The sequence below is a fragment of the Callorhinus ursinus genome, unplaced genomic scaffold, assembly GCF_003265705.2.
Source record: "Callorhinus ursinus isolate GAN/ISIS: 27379988/994484 unplaced genomic scaffold, GSC_fseal_2.0 scaffold4, whole genome shotgun sequence".
NCBI lineage: Eukaryota > Metazoa > Chordata > Mammalia > Carnivora > Otariidae > Callorhinus > Callorhinus ursinus.
Window position 1 is genome coordinate 43679765 of NW_027397066.1, and position 14023 is coordinate 43693787.

Genomic DNA, 14023 nt, shown 5'->3' on the forward strand with positions numbered 1-14023 from the left:
AAAAGAGAATTAATCATGCACTTCTCTTGCCTGTCCTGTCAAACCAAATCTCAAGGTAGCCAAAGAGACCTAACTGGTGAGAGGGCTAGTCCTTCAAAGAATTTCAGCTAATAAGAACAAAAGAAATGACACAAATAGATGGGCAATAATCATGAATAGATTTTAAACAATTAGGAGAAAAAGTGATAATGAATTTCACAATGGGTCATAGTGTCACCAACTGCATGCACTAATCAAACTTAGCATCTCCAAAAGTGAAACAACCAAATATTAAGTACCTCCTGATGTAATATGTAACACATAGTACTACTTATAAAATATTCTTGTTGAAAAAGAGTCAAAATACGATCTTCTTAACTGGAGCAATATCACACCCAACAGGTAAAAAGATCTTAAATAATAAAACAGTTTCTTACCCTCCAAAGCACAACACTATGATCTGTCCCCTGGGTCTCAGGAGCTAGACAATTAAAAAAAAAAAAAAATTCTAAAAAGGCCCTTTTAAAGGGACAATAATGAAAAAAGAAAACAAAAAGTTTATAAACACTGCTTTGGATCAAACTTCCAGTTTACATTAATACTGGAAGAAAATAAATAAAATGCATCAGGAAAAAGCAATCAGACAAATCCAGAATGTGAAATATTCTACAGAACAACTGATCCAGTTCCTTCAACATGGAGGGAAAAAAGGTAAAGGCAGGGGGAGGAGAGGGCCCAACCATTGTTCTAAAATTTAAAAAGACTCAAAGTCTTTAGTTTTAGAAATATACTTAGAGGGCGCATGGGTGGCTCAGTTGGTTAAGGAACTGCCTTCGGCTCAGGTCATGATCCTGGAGTCCTGGGATCGAGTCCCACATCGGGCTCCCCGCTCAGCGGGGAGTCTGCTTCTCCCTCTGACCCTCTTCCCTCTCGTGCTCTCTATCTCTCATTCTCTCTCTCTCAAATAAATAAATAAAATCTTTAAAAAAAAATCCTAAAAAAAAAAGAAATATACTTAGAAATACTTACAGATCAATGACACATGGAATATGCTTCAAAAAAATATTAGGAAAGAAGTGAGGGTATAGACGAAAAAAGACCCAATTATTAAAGCTGGGTGACACAGTTCCATCTGTCACTTCATTATTCTATTCTGTATACTGTTGTATAGTTTAAAATATTCCATTAAAACAAAATCATGAATTATTTGAGGAAGATTTTACTTTCTTAAAGAATTAGAGAACTATATATACACAATAAAAAACAGCAGCTTTTAAAAGAATATAATAAGTAAGTATATCAATTAACCCTGGAAGAATCAGATGATTTAGGGTACAGAAGAAAAGTCAAAAACAAAACAAAATATCCTCAAGACACTCCTGAATAAACTGCACTGCGTGATACAAAACCAGGATGCTATATATTTAACAAACAATAATACAGATTTTGCTACACCAATAACTGTTATAAATGCTTTACAAATATAAACTCCTTTACCCACAAACTAATTATCTTCATTTTGATCACATTAAGTGACCTAAGATTATTAACTGGTGGAGCTGGGATCTAAACCCACAAGGTCTGGCAGTCTGGTTCTACTGCATAAGCTTGTAACTAACTACTCTACCATGTTGCCTTTTGAAATGATACAAGCAGAAAATAAAGTTACTGGAGTATTAACAATGTGTTTACAGACATTCACAGAAAGGCAGAAAGATATAGTTGAAGCAATCTGTCAGGATACATAATAAAAAAGAGGTAGAAAACATGAGAAGAGATGAAAGATGTAAAATCAATCCAGAAAGCCAACATTCTATTGGCAGGCATTTCAAAAGGGGAGAACATAGAAAACCAAGAAATATTACCAAAGAAGTAACAAAAGAACATTTCCCACCTGAAGGAAGACACACGCATTTCAACCACAAAGGGCCTACCAACTCCAAAGAGTCCAGTGGAAGGACAAAAATCATTCACACCTAGACAAATAACTAAGATTCCAGAACTACAAAGATAAGATACTGAAGCTTCCAAAGAGAGAGGAAAGGAGTCCTTTAGAAAGTAACAGGTCTCAGAACAACATCAGACTTCTCACCATCACCCAGAGAAACAGAGCAAAACCCTCAAGGTCTGAGGGAAAATTAATCTGAATCTAAATTTCTACACCCAGCCAAACTATCAAGCAATTATGAGCCAGGCCAAAGCCATTTGAAGACAGCAAGAATTTAGAACCTTGTACACTGAAGTTAATTTTAAGTACCTTGGATACAGAAGTTAATTTAGGATACATTCCAGCAAGAGGGAGAGTGCCATGAAAGAGACATATGTGGGATATAAGAAACAGCAAATCTAACCCAGAATGCAGAAATACCTTTGAATGAAAGATATACAGACTTCCAAACCTATCAAGACTAAAGCAGGCAGGAGGAGGGCTCTAAAAGAGATGTCTCTAGGACAACTAGAGATTCCATCCAACAAATAATATTATGATTCAAAGCAGGAAACATGTGAGGATATGGTAAAGGTATCTTTTTCTCTATCAAGGAAAAACACAATTAAAGATAAAAATGGCAGAAGATGAACAATATAAAGCAAACTAGTAAGAATATAAAGTCAGATTATAAAGCAAACTAGTAGTATGATTTCGAAAAACTTACTATTTATAAGTAAAGATAATCAATCTAACATAGATATCAAATATTTTATTTTTTGAGTTCCATTAGCATCGTGACCTTGGACCCACTGAGAACAAAAATTAACCCTATCTCAATAGTTAACTGCAGCTTACTGTATTTAAAATCAACCTGACAAGGCTGAATTCTTCTCATTACAAAACAGAACATAAATGTTACATTATAAACCTACCCAAATACAAAAGATAAGAATGGAAACGAAGGAGCAGAAGACACAAGATGAAGAAAAGGATAAAAGTCCTGATGTCCTTTTTCATTATTATTTAAAGATTTTATTTTTAAGTAATCTCTACACCCCATATGGGGCTCAAAATCACAACCTGCAAGAGTCACACGCTCTACCAACTGAGCCAGCCAGGTACCCCAGAAGTCCTAATGTTCTTATCTTACATAGTAGGGATTTAAAATACATATCTAAGGAATTCAAATATTTTATTTAGTTGCAAAAATAATAAAAGAACTAAATATAGTAAGTTTTAAACTTTGGAATACAGAAAGAAAAGAGAAGATTAAAGACAGTATAAATAAGCTAAATCCTCATCTTTTTTAGCAGGAAGTGAAGAGACACAACTGAAAGTTAATTAATCAAGAAATAAAATTAGATCCCAAAGGAAGAAAAGCCCAGGACCACATGGCTTCACAGGAAAATTCTCTAAAGCATTTAAAGATCTTCCTCAAACTCTTCCAAAGAATTAAATAGGAGGCAACATTTCCAAACTCCTTCTATGAGGCCAGCATTACCCTGAACACCAAAACCAGAAAAAGACACAAGAAAATTACAGAGTAATATCCCTGATGAATACAGATGTAAAAATCCTCAACAAAATACTAAGAAACCAAATTCAACAGCACATTAAAAGGATTATGTACTATGATCAAGTGGTATGTATACCTAGAATGCAAGGATGGTTCAACATATGAAAATCTATCAGTATAATACACATTAAAAGAATGAAGGGGAAAACACATATGAACATCTCAAATGATGCAGAAAAAGCATCCAACAAAATTACCCTTTCCCAATAAAAACACTTAGTAAGCCAGGAATAGAACTACCTCAACATAATAAAGGCCTAATATGAAATGTCCATAGCTAACATCATACTCAACAATGAAAAACTGAAAGCTTTTCCTCTAAGATTAGGAACAAGGCATCCCTTCTATTCAACACAGTGCTGGAAGTCCTAGCTACAGCAATTATTAGGCAAGAAAAGAAATAAAAGGCATCTAAATAGGGAAGGAAAAAATAAAAATTTACCTCTTTTCACAGTAACATATATGTACAAAACCCAATGATCCTACACCCACTAGAAAACTGCTAAAACCAATAAATGATTTCAGCAAAGCTGCAAAATATAAAATTGACAAAAATCAGTTATGTTTCTACACACTACAATGAGCAATTTGAAAATTGGAAATTAAGAAAGCAACTACATTTACAATAGCATCAAAACAAAATACTTAGAGGGCGCCTGGGTGGCTCAGTTGGTTAAGCGACTGCCTTCGGCTCAGGTCATGATCCCGGAGTCCCGGGATCCAGTCCCACATCAGGCTCCCTGCTCAGCAGGGAGCCTGCTTCTCCCTCTGACCCTCCCCCATCTCATGTACTCTCTCTCTCTCTCATTCTCGCTCTCTCAAATAAATAAATCAATCTTTAAAAAAAACAAAAAACAAAATACTTAGAAATAAACTTAACCCAACTTGGTGAAAAACTTGTACACTGAAAACTACAAAATACAGCTAAAAGAAATCAAAGATACAAATAAATGGAAAGATACTCTAAATATTTATGAATTGCTTCCTATGACTAGTGGCTACTATTGTTCAGCACTGTTATGGTACTTCCATCACCACAGAAAGTGCTATAAAACAAGCCCGGTAGGAATTATAGTGTAACAAAACTAGAAAATTAACAATAAAAATTTTTAAAAGGCTACCTTATAAATTATTATGTTTTCGTTTTCTATTTTCATATTCCTATTTCTTTGTTGCTATACTGTTTGTGTTTATTGAGTGCAAAGTATATTTTGTCTATAAAGTTTTCCATTTACTAAAATAAGTTTTATTCTGACTCATCTGCCCTTTCCATGTTACTTTTCTGTTTATTTTTTTGGCAGTTTTAATTAAGGCCTGTGCCAATTTTTTTTTTTCAATTTTAATTTCACATCACTTTTTTTAATAGGAACTTGCATTAGTTTCCTAGGGCTGCCGAAACTAAGGACTACAAACCGGGTGGCTTAAAACAAATACTTATTCTCTCACAGATGAGGTATGTGCCTTCTATACCCAATTTGTTGAGAGTTTTTATCTTGAAAGAATGTTTAACTTTATCAAATGCTTTTCCTGTATCTATTCAATAATAATCGTGATTTTTATCTTTCATCCTATTAATGCTGTGTATCTCATTCATTGACTTGTATATGTTGAATCTTTTTTTTTTTATAAGATTTTAGTTATTTATTTGACAGAGACAGACACAGTGAGAGAGGGAACACAAGCAGAGGGAGGGGCAGAGGGAGAACAGGCTTCCCGCAGAGCAGGGAGCCCGATGCGGGGCTCAATCCCAGGACCCTGGGATCATGACCTGGGCCAAAGGCAGACGCTTAATGATTGAGCCACCCAGGCGCCCCTGTTGAATCATTCTTGTACCCCAAGGATATATCCCACTTGAAGATGGCATACGAACCTCTTATGTGCCACTGAATTCAGTTTGCTAGGATTCTGCTGAGAATTTTTGCATCTATATTCCTCAAGAATATTGGTTTTCTTGTAGTATCCTAATCCAGCTTTGTTATCAGGATAATGCTTGTCTTATGAGTTTTGGAGCACTTTCCTATTTTTTGGAAGAGTGTTAAGACTGGTGTTAATTATTCTTCAAATATTTGGTAGAACACACCAGTGAAACCTGATCCTGGGATTTTCTTTATTGGCAGGTTTTTGATTACTATTTCAGTCTCCCTACTTTCTACTTCATGATTCAATCTTGGTAGGTTATATGTTTCTAGGAACTTAACCATTTCTTCTAGGCTAACTGATTTGTTGGCATATAATTGTTCATAGTAGACTCACGATCCTTTCCATTTCTCTTGTATCAGTTGTAATGTTTCCTCTTTGATTTCTGATTTTGAGTCTTTTTTTCTTAGTCTAGCTAAAGGTCTATCAAGTCTATCTTTTCAAAAAATCAGCTATTAGTTTCCTTCATCTTTTATATTGTTGTCCCAGTCTCTAGTTCATTTATCTCTGCTCTCAACTTTTGTTTTCTTCCTTCTGCTAACTTTGGGCCTAGTGTGTTCTTTTTCTAGTTCCTTGAAGTGTAGCTATGTTTGTGTTTCTTAATCTAAGGTATTTATCACTATGAACTTCCCTATTAAAACTACTTCTGCTACATTCCATGTGTTTTGGTGTGTTTCCATTTTTAAGGGATACAGTTTACTCTTGAACACCAAAGATTTGAATTGCACAGGTCTATTTACACATGGGGGTATATACATATATATATATATAATTATAAATTTTCCATATAATTTTCTTAACATTTTTTCTTTAGCTTACTTTATTGTAATATAGTATAACACACAAGACATACAAAATGTTTAATTTAATTTTATTATGTTAGTCACCATACCAGCACATCAGTTTTTGATGTTGTGTTCCATGATTCATTGTTTTCGTATAACACCCAGTGTTCCATGCAATACATGCCTTCTTTAATCTATACCTTCAAAGCCATCCCGATCAAAATTCCAAAGACATTTTTCCAAGTGCTGGAACAAACAATCCTAAAATTTGTATGGAATCATAAAAGACCCCGAATCGCCAAGGAAATGTTGAAAAGGAAAAACAAAGCTGGGGGCATCGTGTTGCCTGATTTCAAGCTATATTACAAAGTCGTGATTGCTAAGACAAAATATGTTTTAATCAACTGCTTATGTTGACCAGAAGGTTTCTTTTTGGTCAACAGTAGGCTATTAGTAATGTTTTTAGGAAGCCAAAAGTTATACCTGGATTTTGGACTATGAGGGATTTTTGACCCTGTGTTGTTCAAGGATCAACTGTATTTTGATTTCTCTTTTACTTTCTTTAACCCATTGATTGTTCAGGTGCGTGTTATTTCCACACAACTGTGAATTTTCCAGTTTTCCTCCTGTTGTTTCTAATTTTATTCCACTGTGGTCGGAAAAGATACTTGATATGAAATTAATCTTCCTACATTTGCTAAGGCTTATTTTGTGACTTAAGATATGCTCTATCCTAAAGAGTGTTCCATGTACACTTGAGAAAAATGTATATCCTGCTGCTGTTGGGTGGAATGTTCTATGTGTAAGGTATATTTCATGTCCAGTGTTTCCTTATTTTGTGTCAAAATGATCTAGCCACTGTTGAAAGTGGAGTATTGAAGTCCCCTACTATTTTTGTGTTGCTATTTCTCCCTTAATTATGTTATTTTCTTAATATGTTTAGATGCTCAAATATTGGGAACATATTGTGATACCCTCTTAATGAATTAACCCTTTTCATTTTATGACTTTGTCTCTTGATACAGTTTTTGACTTAAAATCTATTTTGCCTGATAAAAGTATAGCTACCCCTGCTTTCTTTGGTTTCCATTTGCATAGATTATCTTTTTCCATCCCTTCAATTTGAGCCTACATGTGTCCTTAAAGCCAAAATTGAGTCTCTCGTAGGCAGCCTATAGTTGGGTCTTGTTTTTTAATCCAGTCAGCCACTCTATGCCTTTTGATTGGGAAATTTAATCCATTTGTATTAAATTACTGATAGGTTAAGAACTTACTAATGCCATTTTATTGTTTTCTGGCTGTTTTGTGTAGTCCCCTCATTCCTTTCTTCCTCTTTTGCTGTCTTTGCGAACTGATTTTCTGTAGTGCTATGTTTTGAATCCCTTCTCTAGCTTCTGTGAATGTACTGCAAGTTTTGCTTTGTGGTTGCCACAAGGCTTACATAAAACATCTTATAGGCATAACAGTCTATTTTAAGCTAACAATTTCGGTCACATACAAAAAATCCATTCTTTCATGCCCCCTCCCATATTTTATTTTTGATGTTGAATTTACTTTTTATGTGTCCATATAAATTGCTGCAGCTATAATTTTTAATTTTGCCCTCTAAATCTTTATACTAGTTTAGTGATTAACACACATTTTAGGGGCGCCTGGGTGGCTCAGTCGTTAAGCATCTGCCTTTGGCTCAGGTCATGATCTCCGGGTCCTGGGATCGAGTCCCACATTGGGCTCCCTGCTTGGAGGGGAGTCTGCTTCTCCCTCTCCCACTCCCCATGCTTGTGTTCCCTCTCTCTCTGTCTCTGTCAAATAAATAAAATCTTTTTTAAAAAAAAATCTTATTGTAAGAATACTCTGAATTTGAGTATATACTTACTTTACCAACATGTTCTGTAATTCTCTAAGTTTTTACATTACTAAGTAGCATCCTTTCATTTCAGCTTGAAGAACTCTCAGCATTTCTTGTAAGTCAGGTCTAGTGGTGACACCCTCAACTTTTTGTCTTTTTGGGAAAGTCTTTAGCTCTCCTTCAATCCTGAACAATTTTGCTAGGTAGTTTTCTTGGTTGGCAGGTTTTCCCTTCTGGCACTTTGAATAGATCATCCCACTTTGTCCTGGTCTGCAAAGTTTCTGCTGAGAAATCTGACAGCCTCTGCGAGCTCCCTTACATGGAAGCAATTTTTTTTCCCCTTGATGCTTCTAAACTTTTATGTTTGACTTTAGACAGTCTTATAATGTCTTGGAGAAGAAGATGATTCTTGGTTTGAAATTTTGGGGAACCTATTAGCTTCATGAACTTAGATGGCCAATCTCTCCCTAGTTTTGGGAAGTTCTTAGCCATTATTTCTTTAAAAATTAGCATGCTGCTCCTTTCTTCCTCTCCTCCTCCAGGACTTCAATAATGAATAGTTTAATAGTATCTCATCATTCCACAGGCTTTCTTCACTCATTTTCATTCCCCTTTACTTTTGCTCTATCAAGTGACCTGTCATCATCTTTCTTCTGCTTGGCTGAATCTACTGTTGAATCTATTGAAATCTTCAGTTCAATCACTGTATTTTTCAACTCTAGAATTTGTTTACTTTAATGGTTTCTATTTCCTTTTTGAATTTTCTTTTTCAGAATTTGTTGGGTAATACTGTTTCTCTAAGCTAAGTGTTTATATTTAATCCCTATATGTTTAATTTTCTTTTTTTTTTAATTTTTTTATTGTTATGTTAATCACCATATATTACATCATTAGTTTTTGATGCAGTGTTCCATGATTCATTGTTTGTTCATAACACCCAGTGCACCATGCAAAACGTGCCCTCCTCAATACCCATCACCAGGCTAACCCATCCCCCCACCCCCCTACCCTCTAGAACCCTCAGTTTGTAATTTTCTTATTTAAGTGTAAAGCTTACTTGAATTGTCAAACTACAATATATTGATAATTTCAGACTGTCAAGCTGTAAAAACTGGCTTAGCCAGTCTATCTGGGAAATTGGGAAACAAATACTGTACCCATTCAACAAGTGACACCATCTTGATACAGTCTGCCTATATGTTTTCAAGTAATATTCTCAGATTACAGGGCAAAACTTTTTATTTTTCACCCTAACCCTTACCTATTATTTCTTCTCTCATAGTGACTTCATAAAAAGATGTTATATTTTGAAAAAACAGAGTAACTACAACAGTTGTGAATAAATTATACAATACAAAGTGGTACCTTAAATAATAACCAGTACCTTCATTTTACAAATTCTAAAAATTTCATAATTATTTGTCCTGTGTCCTTATTAAAGATGTCACTCCTTACATTTAAAATATTCCCTAGAAATTCCAAGAGAAAAATGCCTTTGAAATACATCATAGATCTTTAGCGGCTATGAGTACATGTTTTGATTTTTATTTACTAATCCATTTAAGTGTGCTTTTATTGTTTGAAAGGTATTTATTTAAATTAAAAGTCTTAAGGTGCTCCCAATCTTTTATTGACTACTGAAATCAAAATTAAGTATTCTTGTCATGTAAAGATAAGCTGTATATGCCCATCACAGAGAACTACTTGCTATCCCCATAAGTAGAAGAGAAGACTAGGCTACTGGTACCTGAAAAAAAATTTGTACTTTCAGTGTAAATTAGCTGTAATCAACTCTTAAGAGAACTAGAGTATTTTTCACTTTATACAAAGTAATGAAATCATATTTATTGTTTAATGGATAAAAAACTACTGTACAAGACAGTTTCTAGAGTGCTTTTATTTATCCTACCAGTTTCTCAAAATTTATATGACTGATGTAATACATATACATGATTTAAAAATAGTACGAAAAGGCTTTTAATGGAAAGGCAGCCAGCCTATCTGTTTCTTACCTGCAGTCCTGCTGCCTAGAAACAATCACTTTCACCTACTTTTTGTATTTCACTTTTTATATTTACCTCCATAATTATAGGTAACATATCCTTGTCTTTATTAGCAAATTACGTCTGTTGACTCCCTGCCATGCAAGTGAATTATTTAGTTCACTTACATCACCTTCAATCTGCATTCTTTTCTCCTCATTCCAAAGTCAATCCATCCTATTGACGCATGTGAGACTAAGAGCAGAATTTAACTTTCATTTCATGTTAATTAAATTGCTAGATGTAGCTAGTAGCTACCACATTAGGTGGACAGCTCTATTATTACTCCTATTTTCTGGCATGTATTAAAGTTTTCTTTACCATCTAGTATTAGAATCAATTTTTGTGTATGTTCTATAGGTGCTTGAGAAGATATGGTGCCTATTTTCAAGGTAGAATTCAGTTTAACCTATAAATTTTGCTTACTAATTGTGGTACTTAGGTGTTCTATTGCCTTAAGGTTTTGTTCATTTAATACACTATGGTCTTCTATCAGTTACGGTTTTTCTGAATAAATCTCTAGTATGCTTTTTGCCTTCTGAATATTAATTTTTTAATTATTTTTGTACAGATATCTGGTACTTCATTATAAAATGAAATGTTACAATTAGAGTACTCATCTTTGTATTGCTTAATTCCATCCTCTTTGTATTTTACAGGATATTTTTCTGTTACTTTTAATAAGGTTTTTATTATTGTACTAATGGACATCTTTATAATCCTATCCATATATAATGAACTTAGTCCTCTATTTCTTTATATGTTACCTTTTAGTTCTCTACTACAAGCTATGACTCAATGTGTTTATTTTTCCTCCTCCCTTTCTCATCACTATATTTCAACCAAACACATTAGCTTTCTTACTGTTTACCTTTCTACTGTTTGGTATACTTCTATTACTACACTTACTGACTTTAAATGCTATTGACTCCTAGTTATTTCATAGGCAGTAATTAGCATACTTGGCACACTTACTCAAGCTCCCACATTCTTTCCCCTTTTCCTTCTGAAATTGATAGCTATTTCATTATTCATGTATGTAGCAGACTAAGGTCTGCTCAAATACTGACTTCTCAATGAAGACTTCTCTGTTCACCCAATTTAAAATTGTAAACCCTGCCTACCCCCCTCACATTCATATACTACGACCCCCTACAGCCTGATGGGTTTTTCTCAATAGTACTAATGACCATCTAACATACTTAATGGTTTCTCATTTAGCTTCCTCCAGTTGGAATATAAGCTCCCCAAAGGCAGGGCATTTTGCGTACTTTGTTCACTGCTATAACACCAGCAACTAGAACAGTACCTGGCACACAGCAGATGCTCAATAAATGTTTGCTGAACGAACAAGATAAAGTCCACTACTAAAAGAATAGTAAAAACTATAAAAGCAATGCTGAGAGAAATTACAGGCCTAAATGAATGGAGAGGTTATACTGTGTTTGTGGATCAAAAGACCTGCTATTAAGATATCATTTCTAAAATGATCCACAGAGTCAATATAACCAATCACAATCCCAGTAGCCATTTTTATATGAGTGGCCAAGTTATTCTTAAAATTCATATGAAATGAAAGGAATCTAAACAAAACAATTTTGAAAAAAAAGCACAGTGCTAGAGAACTTCCATTACTAGACTTAAAGAGACAATCATCAAGACATGAAGATACTGATAATAAGGATAAACATATAGATCCCTACATAAAACAAATTTCATAAAGACCCACACATATATGGTTAGTTGATTTCCAACAAAAGCAGAAAGGTAATTCAGCGGAGAAAGGATGATCTTTTCTCAACAAATGGTGCTAGAACAACTGTATATGTGGGGGGAAAATTTTTTTAAAGAATCTCAACCCTTTCTTCATACTATAAAAAAATAACTTGAAATGAATCAGACTTAAACACAAAAGCTAGAACTATAAAACTTCTATAAAAAGGGGCGCCTGGGTGGCTCAGTCATTAAGCGTCTGCCTTCGGCTCAGGTCATGATCCCAGCGTGCTGGGATGGAGCCCCGCATCGGGCTCCCTGCTCAGCAGGAGCCCTGCTTCTCCCTCTCCCACTCCCCCTGCTTGTGTTCCCTCTCTCACTATCTCTCTCTCATCAAATAAATAAATAAAATCTTAAAAAAAAAAACTTCTATAAGAAAACATGAGAAAAATCTTTGAGGTAGATAAATATTTCTTTGAACATAAAATCTGAAGAATAAAAGAATTGATAAATTACATTTCATCAAAATTTAAAACTTTTCAAAGGCACCATCAAGAAAATAAAGGAAGGTACAGGTTGGGAGGTAACTTTCACAATTCTAACATCTGATAAGAACTTCATATCAAAATATATTAGAGAAAAAGAACCTTTTATGTTTCAATAAGCAAGCCATTTTTCTAAATGGGCAAAAGACTTGAGCAGACATTTCACAAAAGAAAACACAGGAAAGACCAATAAGCACATGAAAACATGCTCAATATCATTAGCTATTAGAAAAATGTAAATTGAAACCACAATGAGATATACCATTACACAATCACTAGAATGGCTAAAATTCAAAACAGTGACAATACCAAGTGTTCACAAAAATGTGGAGCAACAGAAACTCCTATTTCTGAGGAAGATATAAAGTTTCCCACTTGAGGAAACAGTTTGATGGTATCTTATAAAGTTAAACATACAACCCAGCAATTCCATTCCTAGATGTTTGCCCAGGTGAAAACCCATGTCCAAAAATGTTTAGCAGTTTTGTTCAAGGCCAAAGTTGGAAGCAATCCAAACGTCTACCAACTGACGTTATAAACAAATTTATGTCATATTCCATACAATGAAATAGTATTCAGCCATAAAAAGAAACAAACTATTGCCAAGAGAAGTATCAAAAGCATTATGCTAAATGCAAGCCAGACCCAGAAGACAACATAAAGTATGACTTCTTTTATATTACGTTTGCAGAAAAGGCAAAAGTGCGTTAATAGAAAACAGATTAGTGGTTGCCAGTGGGGAGAGAATTTTTCAGGGTGACAGGAATTCTGTATCTTGATTGTGGTGGTGGATACAAGAATGCACGTCAAAATTCATTAATACGTATACTTACATTGAGTAAACTTTACCATATATAAATAAACCCGAGTTTTAAGAAGTAAGCTAGGTCAAAAACTAAAATCCAACTACCTAACATATAATAAAATACTTAACACAAAATTGCTCATGGAAATTAAGTATTGTGTGTAGCTTTAAAAATAAGAAGTCCACATCCAGGTAAAATAGAATAGCTTACAGTAGGGTAATATTCTTGCCAAGAACAACTAGAAAAGCTAAATAAGTTACAAAAACCCTATTCTGCAGAAAGGTGGAAAGAGAGAGAACAAGACAGTCTAAAATTCTAGAGAAGAGAGAATCTTTTAAGTGTTTAGATGATCTGCAGTTGTCACTGGGTATATTTCCTGATTATGAGCATGGGCTGGAGGCTGAAAACAGACTTGTCCTGTGCAGAACACTGATGCTAAAGAATCAAGAACTCAAAAGAGCTTTTTGTGTTCACACCGGGCTGGAGTAACAAAACTGGAATACTGCAGGGACTTCAAGATCAAGGCTACTATCTCCACAAGGACATCTGCTTAACTTTAAAACTGTGTAGGGTAAGAAGGCTAAATAGTTAACTGAAAAAACTGAAAAACTTTGAAAAACAAAGTGAAATTTCCCACCTTTGGCACTTCTAAGAGGACAAAGACCATCAGGCTTTGAAGTGAAAGTCCTGGAAGACCACACTGTACAAATAAGGCAAATAAGAGGAAGAGTATCATCAAACTACTAAAATAGCAATCTAGCCTACATATAAATTAAGATGATTGGCTCCCCATTCTACCTGCCTAGAAGAAAAAGGGGACCCTGTCTGGCAAAACATACTCAGTAATGCTTACTTTATTTTGTTTTTAATCACAACGTCTG

General features: G+C 34.5%; 1 protein-coding gene across 14 annotated transcripts in view; it reads right to left on the minus strand.

The window, feature by feature from the left end:
* Positions 1 to 14023, minus strand: part of CLOCK (clock circadian regulator) — a 154739-nt gene that overhangs the window by 129950 nt on the left and 10766 nt on the right. The window lies entirely within an intron of this gene.